At 38.8% G+C, this 4,098-nt stretch overlaps 1 protein-coding gene across 1 annotated transcript in view; it reads right to left on the reverse strand.

Annotated features, from left to right (window-relative positions):
* The window catches only part of LOC101851172 (3-hydroxyisobutyryl-CoA hydrolase, mitochondrial), a 10,425-nt gene extending 6,756 nt beyond the window's left edge, over positions 1-3,669 (reverse strand). Inside the window, exon 1 of the mRNA XM_013090739.2 lies at positions 2,528-3,669. The gene's annotated coding sequence lies outside the window, so the exon portion shown is untranslated. The remainder of the gene's footprint in view (positions 1-2,527) is intronic.
* Positions 3,670-4,098: the final 429 nt, after the last annotated feature.

Raw genomic sequence — 4,098 nt, forward strand, 5'->3', positions numbered from 1 at the left:
ATCATCCCAGCACTCAGAACTCTTTGACTCAAGCGAGAACTCACAGCGGCTACTTAATCGAGCACCCGAGGGACTGAAAAAAACTACTTCTGTTCTGTGAGGACTTTACTGAAAAACGTTGATCAAAGGTGCAAAAAATACCAATATTTGCAGTTTCCCAGGACATTCAAGCTTCGGACCCTTGGGGTTTGTTTTTTTCGACATATAGACATTGTTAGAGACAACCACCTGTCCATGACTATCAAATTTCCTCAACCATCAACTCCAAAAACTTGTCCAACACTACCAAGTTAATCTCTCATCAACTGTCGTGTTGCGAAAAATTATCGGCCCCTGCCTAACACTGAAACTGTTGTATCAGCAGTATCAATAACAATGATCAGTAGTATCAGTATCAGCAGTATCAATAACAATGATCAGTAGTATCAGTATCAGCAGTATCAATAACAATGATCAGTAGTATCAGTATCAGCAGTATCAATAACAATGATCAGTAGTATCAGTATCAGCAGTATCAATAACAATGATCAGTAGTATCAGTATCAGCAGTATCAATAACAATGATCAGTAGTATCAGTATCAGCAGTATCAATAACAATGATCAGTAGTATCAGTATCAGCAGTATCAATAACAATGATCAGTAGTATCAGTATCAGCAGTATCAATAACAATGATCAGTAGTATCAGTATCAGCATATCAAGACAAGCTCTGAGACCATGCAGTTTGTCAAAACCAATAAGTTTACTAGGCCAACCCATACTGAAACCTATTCCAAAAGGAAAAAAACCCAGTTGAAAGTGAATTCAGAACTGGTAGGTCACTTATTGTGGTAGAGAATGAGAAAGTTACCAGTTTGAAACATTTTATTTAGAAAGGCCTTGCCAACAGGAAATACATTTTTAACCTTCACATAAACTGCTTCTCAACTCCTAGAAGTAGAATAAATCATTAGGCCGCGGCTATTCGGACTCGAGTCTGAATAGCATCCCGTGGCTATACAGACTCAAAACTCCAATTGATGCGCATACATTGCAATCAACGGATGTGAAGCAGACAGGTAATTCAACCTTGGCCTTCCTTCCTCGGTTTCTCTACGATCTGGCCAAAATTTTCGACACAAATTTTAAAAAGTAATAGTGACGTCAGAAGTGAACAACAATAGCAAAATCTGAAATACTACACAAAAAAGGCAAACAGTGAAACGGCAATCTGAACTCAAAGCAGTGAAAAAAATTGAAAATCAAAGTTTCAGAACAACGGACCAAGGATAATAACTGTATCAGTACAGGTAGTCTAAACCAGCTTTATTTGACGAGAAAGACAAAATCATTGATCAAATGGAAGTCCAGTCAGAAATTAAGAAGAGAAAATAAGTTAAAAAATCCTTCCAAAGGGAACAAAAGTCAGTCATTCAAAGTAACAGTGGTCTAAAGTAAGGAAACGTGTTTCCAACAGCATACACTTTACATGATGTTCAAAACTCAGGACAATGAAATACATATTCTGATAGTGTTATATATATATATGGGATGCCCATTAGGGATCGGGTCGAGTCGGGTCGGGGGCCATCGCCTAGCTCGTAGCGTGAAAACAAACGCGTTTGTTTTAGAGTCGACTAGTCGGGCGCGATCGGCTTATTTCATCATAGCGACATAGCCGCTTTGTACCCTCAATCTGGCTTGCAAACCGCCCCAACCAGACCCGATCCCCAAATGGACACCCTGTATTACATATCCGCGTTTGAGTTTGAGTCCGAATAGCGACGGGAGGCTATTCAGACTCGAGTCCGAATAGATATAGCCACTTCAAAATAATTAATAGAGGCTAAGAGTCTAGGCCTAAAACTAAAGCCCTAGAATCCTAAATAAAATGAAAATGCCTTTAAAAAAACGATGGTTGTTCGATCAATATTGTCACGAAATAGGTCTATAGATCTAGATCTAGACCTATTCAACCTATTGTGTTCCGATGTAGATTCTAGATCTAGATCTCGATCTTGACCTCAAAGTAAAGCCAAAGGAAACAGCAGGGAAGAACAATGTTGTAAATTTGGATAGAATCTAATCTAGTCAATCTAGAGATCTATATATAGAATCTATATATATCTAGATATCTAGATCTAGATTCTAGATCTAGATTCTAGTTGTGGTCCGTGAGTGAAGGCTGGCCAGACGTTTCTTCACATCCTGATCTAATCACGAGAACAAAGACAAGATTGTTTAATTGAGAAAAACACCACGCACAGTAGAGAAAGAAAGTCCATTAGCCGAGTGCCCTAGTTACAAGTTTGTAAACTTACCCCTGTGTAAACTCCCACTGTCCCACTCCCACCATGCCATTCCAACTTCGTGGAAATGACTTTCACTATGAAATTCATTATTGAAATGAATAAACCGATTAAATCAACCGAATACTAGAAACTAGAAAAAATACATTCTGAGAGGATAGTGAAGTCTAGAATTGGCCCACACCTCCCCCCGGCGACAAACTTACCACAACACACAAACATACACACAAGTACACACCGGTTAACCTGTGCTGTCTTGTACTGTCGTCTGTCAACTCGCTGGTGAGGGTGTAGTGTGCAGTTCCCAGCACTCAAACATCACCTTGTATCGGCCGTCAAACAGGTATCGACTACATCATTACAAATTGGACTTTGGAATATTTTGATAATATTTTAATGAGGTCTAATTTAGGTCTCAGTCATTCGATCGTTTTGGAACAGTTCATTTCCGGGTACCTTCATGTCTTCTCTATTTACGTAAAGTGTTAGCCAGATCTAGTTACACGGGTACGTGTAAGAAAAAAAATCTCGTCAGAAGAAATGTTGGACGACCTAGTCCTAATTAATACTATCAGTACCAGCCTTTTACACCAAGGCCAAGGATCCTTACAATGGAATCTTTCAACAAGAAAAAATATCTTTTTATCGTCAACGTCTCTGTTTGCTGTGTTAAATTAGTAGATCTAGATCTAGGCTATTATTTCTTTTCCAAAATGATAAGGGCATAATCAACGATAATGACCTCATCGTGAAGGTGAAAGTTCAAAAGTTCACCTTCAAACTTGCAATGTATTGCTGGGAATGGTTCAATGGCACACTTAAAAGCGAAATTTGGCTGATTATAAAATGGGTGGGGAGGGGTGTATACAAAAGACATTGAATGCTAGCTAAGATTTGGTTAACCAAGAGACGTGAACAAATTAATTGCAATGACAAGAATATAGGCCGAGTAAAAACAACACAAAGTAGAGATAATCCTGTATTATTCTCTTAAATCGATATTGTATGAGTTCATTCCCCTTATTTATTTATTAATTTATTTATTTTTATTTTTAGCCAGAGTAAAAATAAGAATACATATATGTACATACATATGTAATTGTTATTTCTCACTCTTTGTCTGTGAGCTCTCGTGGTCTTGTGGCACGGTATTTGCCTCTCATTCAGTAGGTCCCGGGTTCAAAACCTGACAGCGACGAAAAATGTTCCCCCTTTCTCCTCTTTCCCTCTGCTCTACCCTAAGTCTAATTCCTGTTCAAATATCCTTGTTGAAAGAGCTGCAGAGTTGGCCAAGCATAGAACAGTGAGTGGGTGGTCGGCGAGTGTTCTGGTGTGGTTTGCTTCTTCTTTCCTATCAAACATCTATCGTCTTTATCTCTCCTCCTTCTTTTTTGTGTTTGTTACTCTCTTGTAACACCTCTAATCTTCGGCACTTATATGACCTTATAGTGTTACAAGTGCCGTAAAACACTTACTTAAAATAGAATGGTGCATCTTGCTTCAACGCTTAACGGCAACAGGGGATGAAAAATGAACATTAAAAAGAAAAGAACAGAAAACACTCTGACTCTTCAAACTCTTGTCAATGAAGAAAGAAGAAGGAGAAGGAAGAAGGAGAAGGAAGAAGGAGAAGGAAGAATGAGAAGGAAGAAGGAGAAGGAAGAATGAGAAGGAAGAAGGAGAAGGAAGAAGAAGAAGGAAATCCCCCCCAAAAACGAAGAAAGTGTCAGTTGTGTTGTCAACAACAGCGCAGGCGGTTGGTGGGTGCTCAGGTGTGTTTTGCATCTCCTATCTATCACTAATCAGAAT

The sequence above is a fragment of the Aplysia californica genome, unplaced genomic scaffold, assembly GCF_000002075.1.
Source record: "Aplysia californica isolate F4 #8 unplaced genomic scaffold, AplCal3.0 scaffold01451, whole genome shotgun sequence".
Taxonomy (NCBI): Eukaryota; Metazoa; Mollusca; class Gastropoda; order Aplysiida; family Aplysiidae; genus Aplysia; species Aplysia californica.